At 48.8% G+C, this 23,320-nt stretch overlaps 1 non-coding gene across 1 annotated transcript; it reads left to right on the forward strand.

Annotated features, from left to right (window-relative positions):
* Positions 1-22,463: 22,463 nt before the first annotated feature.
* TRNAK-CUU (transfer RNA lysine (anticodon CUU)) lies at positions 22,464-22,536 on the forward strand. The gene has a single exon. It is a non-coding gene; the product is annotated as a tRNA-Lys (tRNA).
* Positions 22,537-23,320: the final 784 nt, after the last annotated feature.

The raw sequence follows: 23,320 nt of genomic DNA on the forward strand, positions 1-23,320 counted from the left end.
GAGGTAACGGAGTTCTTCCTCACAATCCGAGAGGATGTGACTTAGCGTAGCTAGTTCGCGGCACATGGGACAGTCTGGACTTGCTCAGTCCGGGTAAATGTGCGAGGATACTCAAGGGCTCGGGTATGAGTGTGTCTGTAACCGGCTCTGGATGAGCTCCTGACGCTTGTTTAGTTTACTGTGTGGTGCGGGTCTAGTGTGTCATGTAAGACGGTAATATTGGGTTGTGTCGTGATGCGAGTGCAGGACAGCTACCTATACAAGTGCATCGAACGTGCGAAACTTACTGTCTTCGTCAGAGAATGAACACACAGCCAAACACAAATAATGCTTCATGAAGAGCACTTATCGTCACATTTATTTACGTAGCAGTTTTTCCCGTGCGTTCATGACCATGCACGTGACGCAAACCAAAAACCTTTCAGACAACTGCAAGGAGGTTAACGCTCCAGTAGTATTTTTCTTAGCTTCTTTTTTTCCACTGGGAACATCTGCATGATGGCAGGCATAGCATCAAGAAATTATATTTGCAATAAGCAAAACTAGAAAGCATAGTGAAGCTTTTAATCAATGCAATCTATCATACACACATCAAAAACATAAACTACGAAATAGTAGTTCTGCGCTGTCAGTGAAGCGAGTCTTAAATCCCCTTCGACAACACCCTTAATGCCATGTTGACGACTTTCTCCGCTTTATCTTAATGCCACGTTGGCCGCTTGCCGGCACGGTTGTGCGCGCCGCAAATACACGGGACTGCTTTCGCTAGGTGTGATACGACGCCGTTAGGCTACAGCTTGCACGTACAACAATGGCCACTGGGAAGTATCAAGTGGGAGAGGAGACTGCTGGCTTTGGCCATCGTTTTTCCCACACGTGTTAGTATATTTCTCGGCGGGGGGTCTCTGGGGAGAATTACCGCGTCCCTCAATTGGCGCAAACATGCCACTGCGTGTTAATTTTGAGAACGTTAGGCGAAGAGCTCTAGTGAAGCGCTGATCGCACCGAAGCAGGGAAGGCGCTAACTCAAGCCGATACCGCTCCGTCGTCCAGATGGTGGATAAACGTGTGTGCTGCTGCGGTTGGCGGCGCACGCTGGCTGTTGGAGGCGCCCGGACCCAGCCATGCGATAACAGGAGGCTGAGGCTACGCGAGAACGTCGGCGAAATTCCGCAGTGCGAAAAGCGCGAAGCGGATGCACGGATCGGCCCCCCACTGTGAGCATGCTGCAGTACAACAACGTCAGGCCGACGAAACGCCACAACGCTGACAACACCGTGCAGTTCTAGTCAATGCTGCTCGCGGTCATCGTGTTCTTTCCGTTCACGTGTGTCTGCACGCGCTTTGCACACATTTTGCGCAAATTTTGACAGCAATAGATGCATCCCGGCCTACGTTAAGACGATTCCATTAAGAGATCTTGCAGTGCATACGGGAGCATTTGGCAGGCAAAAAGCACGCCGCACGCGCGTTGACCTGCGCCTACAGCTTCCTGCATCCCGTGTGTTGTTGCTTTTATTCTGCTTTGTGGGTATCCACCGGACCGTTTCTTCGTGCCGGCGAGTTGTTGCACGATTGGATGAGTAAAGCGCGCGAAGAAAAGGCGGCGCCAACGGCTCTTTTCGTTTCCGAAATATACGCGAAGCTCGAACGAAACACGGTTGCCGTCAATGCGCCGTAACAAATGGCAGCCGTGAGACGCCGAAAAAATCAAGAGATCACTTGCTGTTTTCTTGAATACCCCACATAAGCGGCTGCAGCCTTCGCTGTGTCCTGCAACGTTCATGCTGCATGATGTTGACTTAGAGCGCGAGCAAAAGAGGCAACCACAGGAGCAACGGCATCCAGCATGCAAAAGAGAAACGCTGCAACAGTTCAATAAATGTGCTCAGTCATTGAGTTCAGTCATTGCGTTGAATAACACAATAATGAACAGCACGCAATACACAAGTACGACATTCACAATAAAAGTGGTAGACGATGCAGAATTAAGTACTGTCAAGACATAAAAACTTGGTAATCTAACAATGTGAGAAATAGCGGGGGAGGCGCAGTGACAGTCAGATCCAACAGACAGTTCCAATCTTGTATGGTACGGAGGAAAAACTAAAATTTAAATATATTTACTCAGCAGTTATACTATCCTGTTTTCCTAATGTCAACAAAAATTGATGTTAACAATCACTGTTGTTGACGCGGGTGGACACGTAAGCGGGTTCGTTTAGGTAAGCTTCACTGTTAATTCCGGTTTTCCTTTTTAGAATGTTCAAAAACAATGTTAGTGGTAAGCAATGACGTCTTTTAGAGAGGTAGGGCCACCCCAAACATCTCACAACGTGGGATGACCGGTTCGCGCAGTCATAACCTTCTGTCGCAAATCGAGCTGCACGCTTCTGTGTCCGCTCTAGTATATCTGTATTCTTTTTTGTTGCCAGGTCCCAGCCACGCAAGCATACTCCAAGATTGGGCATACATTTGCGATGTGCAGGGTTTGTTGTAACTGTGGCAGAGCATGTCTGAAATCGCGTCGCAAGATGTTCAGAACCCGGCTCGTCTTTGCTATTAGACACCCTACACGAGCGTTTCAGGACACCATGCTCGAAAAAATAAAGCCTAAATATTTAAACTCTATCATAACAGACATGGTAATGTTATTGCTGAGATCATCTTTCATGAAAGCACGTTTTTTATTATTCAACCTAATGAGTTTGTGCACTATGAAATATTAAGTTTCATGTTCCACCAGCGGCACTACGATAAAACAGAGTTCAGATCATCCTGCAAGGAGTCGTTATCAGTTTTACAGCGAACGTCGCGAAATATTCAGGAATCATAAGAGTCTATCCTAAATTTGCCAGGAACACTTTCAGCAATATCACTGATGAAGATTGATGGTTATTTAACCTCGGTTATTAAACGAACTTATTGTTAATAAAATTGATATCGCAACTTGTTCTCCTCCTGATATTCTTAATTTTTTCTCTCATATGTGAGTTGTAGAATGCCTATATGCTTTTGAAGTGCAGTGAGATGTTGTGTTTTTGCTTGCTTGCTCACATCTTGCTTTTGTTGTATTTTCTTCCTCGCCTGATTTGCAAATCGTATGCATGATATGTTGTAGTGCTTGAATATGTAATACTTGCGAAAACTGTATTTCCGCTCTGATGCTCCCTTCTTTTTCTTGTATCAAGGGTATTTGGGGCTGGTCAAGCTGCTACGAGCAGCTTTTTTCCCCTCTTTACCCCCGCAAAGCTGTATTTTGTTTTTGTGGAAGCATATATACATACGTACGTGTAGGAGGATGATGGCACAAGCTGGCAGTGATGCATAGCCGTGGTACAGTTTATTACAACATGTATACCTAGGGTCTTAGAATACGGCTGCTTCTGTGCAGCAGTCTGCGTGATTGGAACACGCACACAGGAAGACATATTTCGCTATCTGGCGTTCAAACCCTGACGCAAAGTGAAAACGTACAATTAATGTGGGTAATCTTGTTTACAGAACCCGTCACTGAAAAAATTAATATATTTATGTGCAATTACGGACGACAGGGAAATATCGCGTGGACTGTTCATTTAAGTCATACTGTAATAATACCATCGGAACACCTCCACGGGCTGGCTTGCATGCTGGAAATACTGAACCATTTTATATTCCGCCTGATGGGGCATGCACTAGGGGTATTATTAATAGGCACAGTGTCAGGCTGCTGTGCTGTGTTGGAATCCTGCCAACTGATAGTTTTGTTTATGTCTGTTTAAGCAATAGAATGCATATATATATATATATATATATATATATATATATATATATATATATATATATATATATATATGTGTGTGTGTGTGTGTGTGTGTGTGTGTGTGTGTGTGTGTGTGTGTGTATATACCCAGTTAAAGACACAACTGGAAATTTCAATTTGTCGTATGTTGGGGCGTTCTGTTTCTGACCTAATGTAGTCTGACGTCTCTTGTTTGACGTCTGTTTTCTGACGTCTGTTGCCTCTAGTGTGACATCCTGAAGTCGGAAGTTCTGTAGTTCTTGATCAATATTTCATTAAATATTCAGAGAGACCTTTTAGGGCTATGCAAGTTTATTAGGGCAAAAACGAAAAAAAAAGTAAGAAGTTCCCGTCCGGAGATTTCAGTTTTCGACCTGATGATGCCCAACCCATCTCCGCAGGGGCGTGTGCGTCAGCACGCGTTTGGTGCGTTGCGACACCACGTACCCGAGCACACGAGGGTTGGATCCTCCCGCGTCTGACCGTGCGCGGCTTAGCCGTGTCCGGGGAAAAAGGGATCGTGGGGGTTGAGCCAATGCCGGGAGTTTGGACCTTTAGGCCCCCCCCACGGAGGCAACACACCTCTTTGGCCTCTGCTTCACGTAGACGGCACACCCGGACTGACCCACTCGGGGGCAACCGGTAGTTGCCTTTTCCTGTCTCTCTCTCTCCCTCCAGCCTTCGTTTTTCTCTCACTTTTCATCTTTCCTGTCTTCACCTAGCTTCCCTTTACTTTCAAGTTTCCAGGCAGCAAGGGTTGACCTTGTGTGAATAGCCAAGCTCGATTATTTCATATTTGGTTATAGGGATGACGTACAGCTAGCGTTTACAGGACCTGTTCATACAGTTCCTGTAGCGTCCCCTCGTAGGGCTCCACGGTGGGTGACTGGCGTTATTGCCGAAAACTACATTTTTCTATGGCAAGTTCCTTTTCTTCACTTCCTGATCGCCCTCAAGACAGAGGGCGCACCAAAGATGTATTCCTGTTCTTTGGTCGTCAAAGACCGAACCCCCCACTGTACCATGTCATCCACTCAGAAAAATCCGATAAACAAGTACGAAATATCTCGTTCTTAACCGATGTCCTTGGTCCAGGCTAAAATGTATGAAGGCTGGCAAGTGGTGATCTTCTGTTAGAGCTGCATGGTCAGAAACAATACAAAAAGTGTCCTGCCCGAGTCAATCGAGGCCGCGTACATAAAACTCCGTGTTAGGCCATACGTGCCAAATCCCCTCCGATGTTTCAAGTGCCAGCGTTTCGGCCACAGTTCGCAGAGCTGCCGAGGCCGTCAGACTTGCGCCAAATGCAGTGCCCACGAACACACCTCTGAAGCTTGTGAGAACTCTCCCCACTGCGTGAACTGTGATGGGGAACACGCCGCGTACTCGCGGTCCTGTCCATCATGGAAAAAAGAAAAGAAATAGTCACACTCAAAGTTAAGGAAAGCATATCGTTCAAAGAGGCACCAAGGCGGGTAGCATACCTGCCAAAGAAAAGCTTTGCCGAAGTGGCGCGTCAGGGAGCAGCGTCACAACGGCCTCCGGCAGCTGTCCGACCCACAAGCAGTGAGTCGGCAGTTACGCCGTCTGCCCCCACGGTGGTTGCAGCTAGCGCTGCTCCACCAACCGAGCAGAAGGGACTATCGACCCCGAACGTGGGCGCAGCTGAGGCTGCCCCAGCCTCCCCGGTCCCTTCCAGCGCTGGCAACAGCCGGCGCAGCCAAATCCCTCAGGGAGCCCCATCGACCTCCGGGCTGGTGGGCGCAGGGGTCTTGCCCTCCAAGGCGGGAATCTCTCTGAAATCTTCTCGCTCGCAAGAGCACGTGTCCGGAGCCTCACTAGAGGCAATGGACACTACACCTGTCCTCAAGGCGCACCAAACGCCTAAGGAGCGCCGAGGCTCCCTCGATCGCTCCAGAAAGGGCTAAACTCCGATTACAGGGCCTCGAAAGATCTCTGTAATCTAAGGCATCACTTCCGTTTCCGTACATACAGCACCAATTTACTTTTAAAATGGATACACAAAATATTCAATGGAATGTCAGAGGTCTTCTTAGGAACCTCGATGACGTGCAAGAACTCATCCACAAACACAATCCAAAAGTGCTGTGTCTAGAGGAAACACACCTAAAATCACAACACACAAACTTTCTTCGACAGTATGATACTTTTCGCAAAGATCGCGATGATGCTATCGCATCGGGCGGTGTTGCAATTGTAATTCAAGAGAACATTGCGTGTCAACATTTACAGCTACTAACGGCCCTTGAAGCAGTGGCGGTTCAAGTTGTTTTGCTAAACAAACTAACCAATATTTGCTCGCTTTATATACCCCCCATTACAAACTTATCAAACATGAATTTCAGTCCTTCATAGATGAATTGCCAGAACCATATATGGTTCTTGGCGATTTCAATGCACACAACTACCTGTGGGGCGACCCTCGCATAGATGCGCGAGGACGAATGTTGAACAATTCCTTTTCTCTTCAGGTGCGTGCCTTCTGAATAAGAAGGAACCTACATATTAGTGTCTTGCCAACAAAACCTTTTCTTCAATTGATCTCAGCATAGTTTCTCCTTCTATTGTGCCTGAACTCGTATGGGAAGTTACAAACAATCCTTACGGAAGCGACCACTTCCCCATACTGCTACGAACACCTAAAGAAAACGAATATCCATCACAGGCTCCTAAGTGGAAGACTGATACAGCTGACTGGGAGAAATTCTGAACTCTCAGTAGGATATCATGGAATGACATGTCCTCGTTAGGAATTAAATTATGGGGCTTCACGTGCCAAAACCACTTTCTGATTATGAGGCACGCCGTAGTGGAGGACTCCGGAAATTTCGATCACCTGGGGTTCTTTAACGTGCACCTAAATCCAAGCACACGGGTGTTTTCGCATTTCGCCCCCATCGAAATGCGGCCGCGTGGCCGGGATTCGATCGCGCGATATATATATATATATATCGTTGCCGTTGTCGTTGCCCATTTGTGTACCCTATTATATCTGTTGGGCTGTTTCACGTCATTCTCGTATTACCAAAATTAGCTATTATGTTTTGATATCTTGAACAGGAGCGAATACAACAAACATTGTCGGAATACCGTTTAAACACTTTCAGTATAAAAGCGTGCATACTCCTACATCTAAAACAAAGATGGAGATCCACAATGCCTTGGAGTGTAATCTGCTGTCGTTTTTCTTTGGGTATTTTTCAAAAAACTTCTGGCGAATTGTATTTCAACGTATCAACTAATATGTGCATACTCGAGCTTCTTATAATATCTGTTTCATGCACAGCTGCTGCTAGGCAGATAATAATACTTATTCTCAAAATGTAAATGTAGTGGCGCGTTTCCTTGAACGAGAACTGCGCAAGCTCAATGTACTTCTACAAATCTGGATATTCCATTTCAAACCACCCTGAATCTTTCAGACTTCCTCTACAAACGGTTATGAGCTTTATACCTAGCAGCGGAGGAGAATGAAGTGCTGCCATATCCTTGATCAAACAGCGTGCAGTTTCTAATGAAATGTGAGAGCATTATGCACATTCCACTTTATTCGGGAATTGGTTGAATCGAAAAAATTTTCTGTATATACTTTTGGTAACGCTAGATGATGTAATACCCGGATAGGTAAAGTACTATGTAGATTAATCTAGATAATATCCTAACGTTATATAAATGCTACCTGAAATGGTCTTCATGCGATGGTATTGCTTGTTTTAAGGCAGCACACCAGAGCTGTTTGCCTCACTAAATTATTCCCTAAACAGATTGAGCAGTCGACACAGCTTCACATTTGCGCATGTCTTAGGTCGACAGCTTCTACGACGGCTCTATGACACCAAGCCGTTTTCGGCCTCGCAGAGCAAAAATAATTTCAAGCAGGCGTCAATGTACTTAGAAGTACAAAGCGTCAAGCTTGCCGTTTGACCAGACCATGCCCTTTAGAAACAGATGAACAATTGCACCTCCAATACCAGGAAGTTTGAAAATGTCATACAAAGTTGTATACACAACTATAAGAGGACTCTTCGTGACGCACAAATCAGCGATAATGCAACCAATCCTTCCTCTCGAAATTGCTGCGCACTATCACATATTTTTTTTTTTTGTATGTGTGTGGAGACGCTCCTGAACGTAGGTGTTGTTCTCTCTACGTCACTTTTTGTACCACAAATGTTTCCTCCACGCTATTTACACTGCAACGCAAGCTGTCCCGCGGCACCTTACTCTGAAGCAAGGGCGACGTCTGTGCGAGGCAGCTTCCGTTGCGCCACAAAATATCTGCGCCAAACCGGGTGAAACAAGCGATGAGAGTTAATGCATGTGCGACTGCCCTCGAGTGGCAATGTCGCAGATTATTCAGCGCCCGCCTACGCTCACCTTTGGTTGCAGTGCTTCTAGAGTGCGACCGCCTTACAGAGCACTATAAACCTAGTACAACAGCACATATCGAGCACAACACATATTGCGGTATCATTTTTCTTTGCGTACTTCAAGAAACTTGTTGCGATGTGTGTTTGAACGTATAATCATTATATGCACATTTGCGCCTCTGATCTTTGTTTCTTTGGCAAATATTTGTTTGGCAGATATTGTGCTTATTTTGGAAATGTACGGGTAGTGCCGCTTTTTCTTGAATGAGAAATTTGAGAGCTTACTGTTCTTCTCCACATCTGGATTGTGGATTTCCGTCCACACTCCAGCTTGCAGACTTCGTCTAGGAACGCTTATGAAGAATATAACTAGCAGTTGAGCAGCATGGAGTGCAGCCATATTCTTGATTGCACAGCCTGCTGTTTGGAATGAAATGTAAGAACATTATATGAATTCCTATTAATGCGGGAATCGATAGAATGGAATATTTATCCATGTACCTATATTACCGTTACATGACGTAATGCCCTGATAGGCAAGTATGTTTGCTATCGCGAAACTGTAGTGACGGTAAAGAATACAATAGCAAAACTGTGATATTTATTGTGTGAACCTCTTTATAGCGACGAACACTATCGTCAATTGTCGCAAACTTATCCGCGAGTCAAGCGCGTTGTCTGTTATACGTGAGTCTCCAATGGTTCCAGAGTAATGGCTGATGTTTGCGGGTCTTCCAGAAAGTACAACATAATTTGCGTCGTGCATACAGCCAGTTTACAGAAAGTGCACCGACCTCAGAAAACGGATAGGACCATCGTTAAGATTCGAGAAACCTACAATGCATGCCGCCGCGTCAGACGCTGAGCGATAACTTGTCACGCTCCACGAAACGCCACACGTTCGTCCCGAACTCGTCTTTTATTTTCGCACGCCAAGCATGCACACCACATGAACACACTCCGAGTCCCTCTGTTCGCCCCTCTCCTCCCGCCGACTCACTCACTCCCGCTTCTGTGTTTCCCGCGCTCACGCCACCACTTCTCCGATCAGTCAACTACTGCTCATCCCGCCTCCGAGAAGCGCAACTCCACAAAGCGGGTCTTGGGCTCGCTTGCCTAGGCCCTTGCGCTGTACAACTGCCCCAACCCTCGAATCGTGAAGCCGTGCTCGTAAGGAGAAGCAATGGCTCATGGTAGAGCGCCAACTGATCAGGGTAGGCGGTAGTTCGATGACGCCCTGTAGTAGGATTACTCAAAACGGAGTCATTGTCTCCTAATCATTCGACTACAGAATAAGGTCCGCTTCGCTGCCGTGCCAATTTTGTCGAAACGCCGTTGCCCGCTTCACTTAACGTATGAGAATCCAGGAACAGAAGGTCACCCTCTTTGATGGTCGTTGTTTGCCGATGACGGTGGTAACATGATTTTTTCACCTTCCAAGCAGCTGCCGGATGCGAGCGAGCATATTGGAGGGTCTCTCCAAGGCACCGCTGGAGCTCTGCAGCAAGTGCATGGTGTGATGATTTTGCAGGCTCCGTGTCCTCCTTGTAACTTGCAGGTTCCCATGGGGTGTGCAACTCGTGGCTGTAAGACAAGAATGCTGGAGTGTATCCGGTGACAACGCTCTCGGCAGTACGCAATGCAAGGCCGATGTCAGGTGTATGTCGGTCTCAGTCTTTGCGGTTGGAAAAGTGTGTCCGTAGACACTGCTTAATTGTGCCATTGTGACGTTCCAACATGTGGCCACTCGGTAAGGCACCGTGTGACGATGTTTGACGTCCAAGTGTTGCAAGAGGTTGCGCCGTAGTGTGCTAACAAAGCACTTGCTATTGTCGCTGGTGATGGCCACATGTGTTGCCTTGGTGGCAGAAGGCTTGCACCATGCACTTCAGTATTTTTTCATTTGTTGCTACTTCTAGAGGGAATAGCTCTGGGAACTGGGTAAATTTAACCAGAACTACCAGCAAGTATTTCTGGCCCCGAGGTATAGATGGCAAGGGCCCGATAATGTTGACACTGAGTTTTTCCATGGTTGATGTTGCCCACTGACTGCTTATGAAGCCTTCTTGTTTCTTGCGCAGAAATTTTGTGCGCTGACGGACAAAACATCATTGCACATACATTGATATGTCCGCTCGCATGCCCAGCTAGACCAATCGTGCTGCAACACACCTCAGTGTTTTGAAAAATCCAGCATGGCCCACAGTGGGATGGCCATGGGCCATCTTCAGTACCAGCTGCCACAAGTGATTAGTGCCACAAGTGACCTTGTTGTGGCCTCTTTGCTGAACCAGCAGTCCGCTGGGCTGCACTTCCGTTGCTTCTGCCAGATCGCGAAAAAGGCGATGATCAGTGTCCGAGCTTGGGAGCTGAGTCCCTTGGACCACTGTCTTCAGCTTTAAGAATCGGTCATCACGAGCCTGTTCTTGTACAAGCTGTATTGTGTCACTCAATAGGGAAGAGCCATTCTCCGAGGCAACAGCTACTTCATCAAATGTAATTTTGCCTTGAGGTTCTGCAGCAGCAATGGGGAACAGCGTCTCATGCAGGTTGTCACTTGGGCTGCCTTCACACATCAGAGGGGCTCTACTGAAGGCATCAGCTGTTATGTTTGCGAGCCCTCGTCTGTGCTTGATGCGGCATGTGAAGCCCGGCAGCCGAAGAACCCAACGCTTGAGCATGGTTGAAGTTTGGTCGGTATTAAACATCCATGCCTGGGAGGAGTGGTCACAGTGTATCTTAAGCTCCGTAAATTCAAGAACTTGTCCACTGCTCAGACTACTGCAATGCATTCCAACTCCTGGACACTAAAATGTCTCTCGGCTGCTGTAAGGACTCTGCTAACAAAGGAAACAGGCTTCAGTTCATCAGGGCCATCCCTAGTAGCACAGCTTCAATTCCAATGCCATTTGCATCTGTCCCCACCACAAATGGTCAATTTAGATCTCGCAGCCTTATAACAGCATCCTGAGCTAAGGTCTGTTTCAGTGCAGTGAAAGCCTGCTCTTGGCACTCCTCCCACTGCCATGGCTCGTTCTTCTTCAAAAGGTTGGTCAGAGGATGTGCCGTCATTGAGAGTGGGGGATGAAGCTTGTATAGTAGCCGGCAAGTCCTAGCAAGGTTTGCAACTGCTTCATTGTGCTGTGTCTTGGCTAATCCAACACCACACGCACCTTCTTCTCATCTGGTCTGTACTGCCCAGGGGAGATGATGTGGCCTAAAAACTTGAGAGACTGACGGTATACCTGTACTTTATCTGGATTATACGTAAGGCCAGCACTCTCAATCGCTTGCAGCACTTCACTTACATGATCTGCATGGTTCTCCGGTATCTCAGAGTAGACAACAACATCATGTGAAAACACCATAGCAACGTGGTGCTTGATTCTCTGCAGCGCCTACTCCATCAGGGTTTGAAAAGATTCTGGGCCGCCAGCCACCCCGAAGGGTGTCCTCGTCAACTCAAATGTACCTTGATGGAAAATGAAGACCGTTATAGCTACGTCAGCCTCGCATACGGGAATTTGAAAAAAGAAACCTTTGGAGGGATCAAAGCTGGAAAACCAGATTGCTCGTCCGAATTGTGCTAGCAGCCAGTCTGTTCGAGGCACTGGGTAGGCAGGTACTCGGGTGCGTGCATTTAATATCCGGTAGTGTACACCGAGCCGGTAGCCTGCAGACTTCTTTGGAACGAGCACTGGGGCGCTAGTCCAAGGACTGGGGCTTCGTCTTATAAGACCCTGTTCAAAGACACCATTCACACAGCGCTCGATTATCTTTTGCTTCTTCGAATTCACTGGACCTAGCTTGCATCTCACGGGCGCACTGTCCCCTGTGTCAATGCTTTGCTGAGCCAGGGTGGTACATCCCGGAATTGTAGTACACAGATGGTTAAATTCATCGAGAGATTTACTCATGCTTGGCTATTGTTCCTTGATATCAGTCTAACATTTCTTAGGCGGTGAACAGCGGTAGCCGGGGTAACATAAAAAGCACACGTGTCAATGCCCCTTCTTAAAAGCATCGTCCCGATGCTGCTAACATGAAAGAGGAATGAGAATGACGACTAATAAAGAACAAAAAACAACAAAAATACAAAGTCCCTAAGTTGCACCAGCGGCCGTAGAAAGGTTTAAGATTCACCGCGTGGATGACTTCAGGTCGTTCGCGGCGCTGCTGTGATTGCGGAATGCAATCTTGCACCACCTCCTAATCCAGTGTGCCAATACGTCGGATTATCTTGCAGGGCCCGAAACAACGTCGTAGCAGTTTCTCGCTGAGTCCTCGTCTGCTTATCGGAGCCTAGACCCAAACGCGGTCGCCGGACTGGTATTCCAAGTTGTGTCGTGGAAGACTGTATTGCCGACTGTCGGTCCTCTGCTGGTTCTCGATGCGAATGCGGGCGAGCTTTCGGGCTTCCTCGGCGCGCTGATATGTGACAGCATGGAGTCCAGAGTCGTCGTCACGTTCTTTCCATAAACCAGTTTGAAGGGCGCGATTTGAGTTTTCTCTTACTGCCATGTTGTACGCAAATGTTACAAACGGGAGCACCACTTCCGACGGCTTCCGACGTCTTGTGTTCGACGTCGACGTACACTGTTAGCATGTCGGCTAGAGTCTTGTTCAGTCGCTCCGTAAGACCATTCGTCTGAGGTTTGTAGGCAGTTCTCCTCCTATGGATTGACTGGCTGTATTGCAGAATGGATTGGGTGAGTTCTGCTGTAAAGGCTGTTCCTCTGTCGGTGATGAGGACTTCTGGGGCACCATGTCGCAGCAGGATGTTTTCGACGAAGAATTTCGCCACTTCAGTTGCACTGCCGTTCGGCATGGCTTTCGTTTCAGCGATGCGGGTGAAGTTGTTCGTCGCTACGACATTCCTCTTATTCTCAGCTGTTGTAGAGGAAAGCGTTCTAAACATTCCATACCGATCTGCTGAAATGGTTGGCAAGGAGACTTGATCGACTGTAGTATTCCCGCTGGCCTCGACGGCGATGCGTTGTGTAGCTCCCAGTCTCGAAATGCCTTGACGTAATGGGCGACGTCGGCGGTCAATAATGCTTCTTTTGTATCCCATTGGCGTAGCAGATATACCAACACGAAGAATTCTAATATGTCTACGTGTTGAGCTGCACAGCTCGCGGCTCTCCGCGATGCGCTTCATGTGATCGATACAGAGAGTCCTGAAAAATGGGCAGTCGCCTGCGATTCAAGGCCGGCCTTATCCTTCTGAATATGAACGACAAATTTCTGATTAGAAATTTATGCATTCCTCAGAGAGGTATCAGAAATACATTGTCTAATGCTATTTAGCATCGCAAGCACATCACAGACTCAAATGGCAGTGCATCTTATGATTTCTGATCATAGAAGTAGACAGCCTCTTTTTGTTATTGCTAATGTCAAAGCATATTATACAATATATGTATGACACGAAGAGAAATTTTTTAATTCGAAAGAATAAACGGCTAATGAGGCGGAAAATGCGGCGTTGTCGGCGTGACCACACGATAAAACAAAAAGTTATGAACCCTCGACCTTTGGTATGAGTCGAACCCACGACTTTTGATGTTAAGGCTACGAACCTCCGACCTTTTGATTCAGTGAAGACGATGTTAATTAGGGCAGAGTTAATTATGATATAATTATTTAGGCCCTCCAACCCGTGGCCTTTGATGTCAGTGAATGTGATGTTAATTAAGGCACAGTTAATTAGGGGACATGTAATTAAGGCACTCGACCCCACAAAATTTGGTGGTAATTAAAGGCGAACTTATTTCAGGCACGGTTAATTAAAATAGAGTAATGGCACTCGAACCCATGATCTTTAGTGTTAATGAAGGTGCTGTTAATTAAGGCACAGCTAATAAGGATATAGTAAATAACGCTCTCGAACCCACGAACTATCGTTTAATGAAGACGATGTTATTTAAGGCTCAGCTAATTAAGGTATCATTAATTGAGGCACTCGCATCCACCACCTTTGGTGGGAGGCGAACCCTTGTCCTTATGTGGGAGTGGTCTAGACTCATGGTTGGGGGCAGCCTTAGACAAAAACGAAAAACATGATGTAACGCAGCGGGAGTGCCGAGTACTGTGTTTTTAGTCACTTGCGCAGTCAACCACCATGAACACATTGCATAAATATATAAAGGAGGTGAGGCATGCTATGAAAACGATTTCGAATTATCCAGGCTAGGCACAAACCAAGGACGCTTCTTTTTTATTTATTTATTTAAAGAGCGCTATGAGTTCACGTTGCCCCGTTATCACTTTTGGTAAACAACGCTGACCTATAGCGTATGCTTTTTTTCACTTATTTTGGTTTCATGGCTGTGTTACTTGCCTTTGAGTAACTACGGTCAAATGTGGAGATTTACACGCTCATGTAAAAGAAAAGTGTGCGCAAGCGGCAGCGTCTAATTGCTGGAATGCACTCTAGTACTCTGCTGCAAACAAATCGTATGCCGGCGCACATTTCTGCCACGTACCACATAGGACACATGAAGGCTGCAGGGACATGTGTGCTATTCGAGGAATCTTCGTGGGTCCCATGCGCAATAAACACAGAAGGCACGGATATATATATATATATATATATATGTGTGTGTGTGTGTGTGTGTGTTTGTGTGTGTGTGTGTGTGTGTGTCTAATGTCTAATGCCGTCGTTACCCATTTGGGTCGTTTTATTTGTCATGCATATTGTATGGTTTTTGCTGTTTGATGTCATTCTAGTATTAGAAAAATTAACTATTATGTTTTTGTATTTTGACCGGAATCGAATGCAACAGTTTTGGAATGTCCGTTTAAATACTTTCAGTATAAAAGCGTGCAAACTTTTACGACGACACTGAACAATAATCTGCTTTACAACTAGGTATCTTGTTGTGGGAAGCACCTGTAATCTGAAATCATTTTTGGCCTGGTATTATCTAATATTGAGATCCACAGCGCCTTGGAGTGTAATGTTCTGTTGTTCTTCTTTAGGTTTTCTTCAAAAAGCGTCTTCCGAAATGTATTTGAACGTATTAACTAATATATGCATACTTGAGCTTCTTACAATATTCATTTCTTGCACAGCTGCTTCTTGGCAGCTATAATGCTTAGTGTTAGAATGTAAAGGTAGTGCCGCTTTTCCTTGAACGAAAACTTCGCAAGCTTACGGTACTTCTCCAAATCTAGATATTCAATTTCAAACCACCCTCAAGCTTGCAGACTTTCTCTACCTACGCTTATGAGCAATATAACTAGCAGCGGAGGCGAATGGTGCGCAGCCACGTCCTTCATCGCACAGCGTGCAGTTTTGAATGGAATGTGAGGGCATTATGCTCATTCCACTTCAATCGGGAATCAGATTAATCGAAAATTTTTTCTTTATACACTTATGTTAACGATACATGACCGAATGCCAGGATAGGCTAATTTAAGTACTATGTAAACTTAAGCAAGGTTTGGGTACGGGCTAGTTGGTATTCCATGGTATCAATAGTCACTGATTGACGATTGATACTACTGATTGATTGATTCTACTAATCGTCACGAGTGACGATAGGCACAATGTAAACTTATCTAGATATTATGCTAACGTTATAATAAGCTACCTAAAATGGTGTGCATGCGATGCTATTGCTTGTTTTAAAGCAACACGCCAGAAGTATTTGACTAACTAAATTATTCCCTAAACAAATTGAGGAATCGACGCTGCTTCACATTTGCGTGTGTCTTCAGTCGACAGCTTCTACGACGGCTCGATGACACCAAGCCGTTTCGGTCACGCTGAGCAAAAATAGGCGTCTATCAACTCAGAAGTACAAAGCGAGAAGCTTGCCGTTTAACCAGGGCACGCCCTTTAGAGACAGATAAAAATTTCACCTCCTATACCAAGAAGTTTGTAAATGGCATAGAAAGTCGTATACTGAACTACACGAGGACCCTTCGTGACGCACAAATTGGTGATAATACAACCAATCCTTCCTGTCAACATCGCTGCGCGCTGTCGTCAACCATTTTTTTTTTTGTGTGTATGTGGAAACGAGCCTTGACGTAGGTGTTGTTCTCTCTACGTCACTGTTCGAACCACAAGTGTTTCCTCCACGCTATTTACACCGCAACGCACGTGCACACGGCACCTTACTCCGAAGGGAGTGCGACATCTGTGTGAGACAGCTACTGCTGCGTCACAAAACTGTGCCAAACCGGCTGAAACAAGCGATGAAACTTAATGCACGCGCATCAGCTGTCGAATGGCAATGCCGCAGATTATTCAGCGCCCGCCTACGCTCACCTTTGGTTGCAGTGCTTCTAGAGTGCGCCCGCCTTACAAAGCACTATAAACCTAGTACAACATGGCATATCGAGCCCAACACATGTTGCGGTGTCATTTTTCTTTGGGTATTTCAAAAAAGCTTTTTTGCGATTTGTATTTGAAAGTATAATTATTATATGCTCATTTGAGCCTCTGATATTTGTTTGTTGCGCACCTTCTTCTTGGCAGATATTATGCCTATCTTGAAGATGTACGGGTACGCTACTTTTCCAAATCTGGAATTTCCCTTTCTGTCCACTCTCCAGCTTGTAGACTTCGTATGGAGACGCTTATGAGCAATATAACTAGCAACAGAGCAGAAGGGAGTGCAGCCATAATCTTGATTGCGCAGCCTGCAGTTTGGAATGAAATGTAAGAACATTATGCGCATTCCTCTTAATGAGGGAAACCGTAGAATAGAATATTTGTGTATGTACCTATATTAACGTTACATGACGTAATGCCCTGATAGGTTAATATATTTACTATTGTGACGTTGTAGTGACGGTAAAAACACAGTAGCAAAACTGTGACTGGCGAAAGTAAATTTGTTATTGTGAGGACTTGTTTATAGCGACGAACACAGTCGGCGATCGTCTAAAACTGATCCGCGAGTCAATCACGTTGGCTTTTGTACATGAGTCGCCAAAGGGTCCAGTGTAATGGCTGATGTTCGCGGGTCTTCCGAAACTACAACACAATTCGCGTCGTGCATATAATCAGATTACAGAAGGTGCAGCCACCACAAAATACGGATAGAACCGTCGTTAACATTTGAGAAACCTCCAATGTATGCCGGCGCGTCAGGCGCTAAGCGATAACTTGTCACGCTCGACAACACGCCACACGTTCGTCCCGAACTTGTCTTTTATTTTTGCACGCCAACCATGCACACCACATGCCCACACTCCGAGACCCCCCTTTTGCCCCTCTCCTTCCGCACACTCACTCACTCCCGCCACTCCCGCACTCGCGCCACCTCTTCTCCGCTCAGTCAGCTACTGTTGATTCCGCGCTTGGCCTCCGAGAACCGTAGCGCCTCATCGCGGTTCTTGGGCTCGCTTGCCCCGGCCCTTGCGCGTCACAACTCTCCTCCACCTCGAATCGTGAAGCCGTGTTCGTAGGGAGAAGCAATGGCTCATGGTAGAGCATCAACTGATCAACGTAGGCGGCAGCTCGATGACGTCCTGTAGTACACTCTAAGGAAAAAGAGCGTAAAAAGCGAGTCACGGCAACCTGACGATCTTTTTTCTTCCGAAGACCCATTTTTGCGCGGGTAGAGTCACAAAACAAGAGTCAACATTTGTGTATGGGTCGCTTGACTCTCAATAGCACGCGAACAGTCGTCGTGGAACACTGCGACTCCTCTGATATTCGAGATGATTCTGGCGAGAGAAAGATTAAAATGCAGGAGAAGAAACACCAGATAACGTCTTGTGTTTTAGGCTGGCCCTCGGGTTCCTGTCCTGGTTGTAATGCGGTGTATCATTATTTCGTCCTTGTCATGTTCTGCAATTACATCGAACTCTAAATATTGATTTTCCTTGACAAAGTTTGTTAATATCTCACACGCTTAAGCGATAGCTAGTTTCCTATGCTAAGGAAGACCCGGATTTCTCACCACTGGATTCTGACCATCAGTAAATCTAAAACAAGCATTGGCTACTAAAGAGAGCACAGTAACGAGATAACAAGTTTCGTGGGCGCACTCAGCAGTGTCGATTGTAAATGTAATTCCGCTACGTATAATTTAATTTGTTGCATTTAGGTTCCACAATCAAGATCTTGTTATGAGGCGCACGCGCACGGTAATGGAAAACTGCAGATTTATTTTCAGCAGCTCAGGTTATTTAACGTGCACGCAATGCACAGTATTCGCGCGTTTTCGCATTCTGCCCCCATTGAAATGTGACTGCAGCGGTCGTGATTGGACACGTGACCTAGAGCTCAGCAGCGCAACACCAAAGCCACTGGGCTACTGCAGTGCGTTGCGTTCCGTGACCAAAAACAAACATTAGCACACGCAGCACCGCTTTTGAACCCCCCTAGAAATATAAAAACAAAAACGTAGAAGTTTCCCTCCAGTGCTGCATCAACCACTGCACGAACCAAGGTTCGTAGTTTCATCGCCTGAATAAACTGCAGTAAACATTCGCTTACTCCTTAAATTAGAAAGCATAGAGTCACGCGTACACGTGAAAACACGAACAGATCTCGCTCATGGACCGCGAACACTCGCTCTCACAGCGTCGGCGTGATGAAGGGCGCAAACAGATTGGACAGAACGATTCTGCTGCCTCGTCCTTCAAAGCGACTCCGAAACTTGAAATGGCGCTAACTAAGCGCCGCCCAGCTTTTCACCCATCGGAAATTATCTCCAAGACAGAGCGAGAGTGGCGCCAGACCGGGCTAGAGGAACGGACAGAGGAGAAGCGTACTAACCAGCGCCTCCTTTCCCCGGCTGGCGCGCGTTTTATCACGTGACCACCTATAGATACTTGGGGCACCCATCCAGGCACTACACTGACTATACATCTCGGCTCACCCTCGTACACTTCCTTTACCGCGCACAGCCAACGGTGCAGGATAGGATCTTATTGCACTTGACTTTATACATAAGCTCACGGCAACACCGACAGATACATTTCGGTGGTTGTGTCCATATAATTGCTATCGCAAAATTCGCAATAAATAGAACATTTTACTAAGGACCAACCACGCTGCTTCTCCATGTCGTGATAGAGTGGTGAACGATATTTCTAGAAAATATGTTGCTACATCTCCATCAAAAAAATTACGCTCGCATTTGGTGACCGCCGCACACAGTCGCAAGAACTTGTGAAGGAAATACTGGAGTTCTGGCAGCTTCACGTGCCCTAGACCTGTGGGGCTTCGGGCTAAAGTGCCCGGACCCGGCTAGCTAAGGTCGAAGGAGACACGTAGCTCGTCCCCATTCCGCAGCGCACGCAAAGGGGCGCCGCGGCGGGTTCGCTGACTCACCGGCAAGGCGTAGAGACGACTCCAGCCGTGGCACCAACGAATGGGGGTTTATTTCCTGCTATGTACAAAAGGCGAGTACAATACAGGAATACGGCACTGGGGTGGCAGTCGCAGACTACGGGTGAAAGCTCCCGGGAAGTCTGCTCCGCCACGCTGGCTCTTCCGAGCAGGTTCGCCACACCAAAGGGGGCCGCCTTGCTTAGAGGGGCGCGGGACCAAGGGGGTCCGCACGTCCGACAGCCATGAGCACCGAAAGTCAATCTGTCCGGGCGAAAGCGCCCGCGCACCTCCGATGCTGAAGGAGAGCGAAACCGAAGAGAGGGCGAGAGGGGCCCGCTCCTCAGGTACTGTTCTTACGCGCGGCGCACGGCGTAACGTGAGCCGCGCGCGCAAGCAGCAGGCTCCGCGTCGCCCCGGCGCCCGCGGCCGCGGGGAATGTACGCTATCCAAAATGAAGCTTGGAACTGCGTGTCCCCAGCGATCGCACGGCCGAATGGCCCAAGTCGCACGTGCACAAGAGACAGGGGTCCCAAAAGGGGTCCCCACATCCCCCCCCTCCTGAAGACTCGGGCCGGCCCATGAGGGAGCCGACCGGAATCAAAGGCAAAGCTGACGTCTGACCTGTTTTATTTTCTCAAGCGAAAATGTCGAAGTCGAAACTCTCGCTCGCGGGGTCGGTGCCTCCGGCTTCCGGAGAAAGGACGGAGTTGTGGAGGGGCGCCAGCGCCGTCGCCTGCTGCACAGCTGCCGCGATGGTCGCCGCGAACACAGGGTCCGAAGCGAGAGCGCCGACAACGGAACGCAGCAGGGCCGGGTTGACGTCCGGGTCCGTGTTCTGCAGCACCTGTGGGGCTGGATCCGTCCCGGGCTCCTCGGCAGCTGGCTCCGTCCCCTTCACGTGAAGCTTGTGCACCGCGCTGGAGTCATGGGCCGCACACAGCCGCTGCACACCGCACACGCCGCAGTACACTGCCGAAGGGTCCGAGGCCATGACGGCTCCACCCGAGGCCTCGACCATGGCTGATAGCGTGCGGCCACGGAAAATGCGCGGTATCTCTCGCCTGCTCATGTGGTTCTCCACCTTTCTTTGCTCCTTCCACCGTTTCGTCGACACGAAGCAAAGTGGTGCTTCGGAACCGGATTGGAAGGCCCAGGTAGCGACATGGCGGCGTGGAGGCAAACGGGCAGCTGGCTGTGGAGACACCGGCAACGACCGCACCTGGAAGGATGCGGAGGTGGTAACAGCGCCAGCTTGCACCACGGGTCGTGCTGTGGTCTCAGGAGCGAGTGCGACCGCAGTGGCCTCTCGAACGGCTTGCGACTGGAGGCGCCCGCGGCGGCGGCGACGGCTCCCGCGAGAAAAAGCCTCTTATTCGGCTAATGAGTGCCTTTTTCCCGCTTTAACGCGTGCATTCACGCTATAGTCACACCTCTCCGCTTGCCAGCTCGGCGGGGAATAGGTCCCTCTGCCTACCAGCGAGAAGCGGCGACTAAGAGCGTTTTCGCAAGTTATACCGGCGAGTGCGCGGATTGAGATCCGCCGTCTTGCTCGGTTGCGCTTGCTGTGTCTCTTCCTCTTCCGAGTTGCTGCTTCTCGCAACGAAAGGTTCGAGGTCAGAAACGTTCACTGGACCGCCGGATGGTCTACCGTTTGAGTCCACCAGCTTATACACAAGAGGGGACATTTTGGTCTCCACTCGGTATGGGCCCGACCACTTGGCCGACAGAGAGGCTGAGATGCCCTTTGTTGCGTCACTCAGCACATGATTGCGCCTGAGGACTAGGTCACCTACTTGATAATGTACCTCTCTATGTGACCGGTCGTATTGTGCTTTTTGTCCAGCGCGTGCTTTCGCCAGGTTGGTGCGGGCATGAGAAAGGGCCTCGCTCACCCTAGCGCGCACTTGCACCGCGTAGTCGGAGAGACCCGACGCAACGGTGCTCGCCCCGCTGCCGGTTCGCAGAACGCGATCCATAGGGTTTGGCAGCTCTCTCCCGAAATTGAGGAAAGCGGGCGTGTACCCAGTCGAACGGTTCACCGATGTGCGCAAAGAGAAACCTATCTCGCGGAGACAGGCGTCCCAGTCCCTGTGTTGCCGGGCAAAGGCCGCGAGCAAGGGCTTCAAATTTCGGTTCATCCGCTCGGTGGGATTGGCCTGAGGGTGATAAGTCGTTGTTTTGCGGTGCTTTATGTCAAAGGCTGCACAGACATCGACGAACACCTTGGCCGTGAAATAGGACGCGTTGTCAGTGATCAACTCCGCCGGAAAGCCAAAGCGGGTGAATACCTCGAGCAACTTGTCCCATATGACGCGTGCCGTTAGCTTCCGAAGGGGAAATAGTTCCACCCACTTCGTGAAATGATCTGTGACGGCCAGCAGGAATGTGTGACCTTGCGGCTTCTTGGGAAAGGTCCCATAACGTCACAGGCCGCGATTTGCCAGGGTAGCTGGCTGTCGATCGGCTGCATGAGGCCGGTGGGTTTGCCACCACGAAGCTTCACAGTCTGACACACGCGGCACGAGCGAGAATAATGAAGTACATCACGCTTCATGCCTGGCCAGGTTGCGGAGTGACTCAACTTAAGATAAGTCTTACGGCCACTCGCGTGTCCGGCCAACCGCGAGTCATGGAAATAGCTCAACGTGGCCCTCCGTAGACTGCGGGGGATCACCACCTTAAAGGACTCATTAGGAGCGTCTTCAGATGGGATATAGCGCAGGAGCACTCCATCAGCATCCAGCAGATACTAATACAACGTGCCTGCAGCAATACCAGCGTCGTCGCACCCGGCGCCAACAGCAATACCAGCTGTCAATTTACGCCCATCGGCATTGCCGCCTCGCTCCCTTTCGGAGCTGTGCTCTTTTTCGAGCTCGTCAGCGATTTGCGGACAAAATGGGTCTTTCCGCTGAGCTTCCAGCAGCTCCCGTCTGCTGAATGTGATACCCATGGACGTTACAGGGTCCAGCAGGTACGCACTTTCGCCCGGCTAGCTCAGTCGGTAGAGTATGAGACTCTTAATCTCAGGGTCGTGGGTTCGGGCCCCACGTTGGGCGCCAGATATGTGGGGCTTCGGGCTAACCTGCCCGGACCCGGCTAGCTAAGGTCTAAGGAGACACGTAGCTCGTCCCCAGTCCGCAGCGCACGCAAAGGGGCGCCGCGGCGGGTTCGCTGCCTCACCGGCAAGGCGTACAGACGACTCCAGCCGTGGCACCAACGAATGGGGGTTTATTTCCTGCTATGTACAAAAGGCGAGTACAATACAGGAATACGGCCCTGGGGTGGCAGTCGCAGACTACGGGTGAAAGCTCCCGGGAAGTCTGCTCCGCCACGCTGGCTCTTCCGAGCAGGTTCGCCACACCAAAGGGGGCCGCCTTGCTCAGAGGGGCGCGGGACCAAGGGGGTCCGCACGTCCGACAGCCATGAGCACCGATAGTCAATCTGTCCGGGCGAAAGCGCCCGCGCACCTCCGATGCTGAAGGAGAGAGAAACCGAAGAGAGGGCGAGAGGGGCCCGCTCCTCAGGCACTGTTCTTACGCGCGGCGCACGGCGTAACGTGAGCCGCGCGCGCAAGCAGCAGGCTCCGCGTCGCGCCGGCGCCCGCGGCCGCGGGGAATGTACGCTATCCAAAATGAGGCTTAGAACTGCGTGTCCCCAGCGATCCCACGGCCGAATGGCCCAAGTCGCGCGTGCACAGGAGACAGGGGTCCCAAAAGGGGTCCCCACAGACCATGCTGTAACATGCGCTGCTTTGTAGTTCTGCCTTACATCTGAGCAAACTTCACTCAACAGAAATCAAGGGCAGCCACACCGTTATAGCTAAGCAAATTAAGGACAATT

This window comes from Dermacentor andersoni, chromosome 10 (genome assembly GCF_023375885.2).
Source record: "Dermacentor andersoni chromosome 10, qqDerAnde1_hic_scaffold, whole genome shotgun sequence".
In the NCBI taxonomy this organism is placed as follows: Eukaryota; Metazoa; Arthropoda; class Arachnida; order Ixodida; family Ixodidae; genus Dermacentor; species Dermacentor andersoni.